We start from the raw sequence: 796 nt of genomic DNA on the forward strand, positions 1-796 counted from the left end.
TATGATGATGATTATAAAGTGAGAGACAATGGTAATCATGCTAATAATGGTATTCATAGCACTGAGGAATGTGACAATAACATTGCTAATGATATTATTATACTTATATTTATATCTTACTGTTTTTACTACTATCATGTTTATGATTATTAATATTACCCATTTTGTTCTCGTCATAATGTCTTTAATTATTATTATAGCTACTGTTATCAGAGAATGTAATCATTAACATTATCAAATATTTTCTTTTTTATTACCGGTAGTCTCAGCAGTGGGATTAGATTCGTTATCATTTTTACAATTATCATTTATATCATTATATCCATTATTACCTTTTATTGCCATTAATTATTGTCATTATTACTATCTTTATTACCATTCATTCTCATTAGATTAACTTTTTTTCTCGTATCATCATTTCACAGTACGGATAACAAAGGAATGTAAATGTTAGTGAATATACAGTGAAATTTTCATCGCTATGACGTGACTTCGTATAACAAAAAGAACTCAGTATAACACACTAATAGTTATTTGCATCCTCTTTCGCCCCTAATTATAACAAATCGCAGTAACCCCTTTACTACTGGAGAGTTGAAAGCCCCGTTACTTCCTTTAATCTATAATTGTATGCAGATGAGATTGATTTGTTCGTCAACTTCATTACACAGAACTTCTGGGTCTCTGGTTGAGTTTAAACATCAAAGGAAAGATTTCTGTGTAATTTGGAGTGTGAAGGAACAAGGAAGTGATGGTGTGTATTTTCTGACGCTCATAGAAAGAAGGGGAGGGGGGG

Source organism: Penaeus monodon, chromosome 29 (assembly GCF_015228065.2).
Source record: "Penaeus monodon isolate SGIC_2016 chromosome 29, NSTDA_Pmon_1, whole genome shotgun sequence".
NCBI classification, from domain to species: domain Eukaryota; kingdom Metazoa; phylum Arthropoda; class Malacostraca; order Decapoda; family Penaeidae; genus Penaeus; species Penaeus monodon.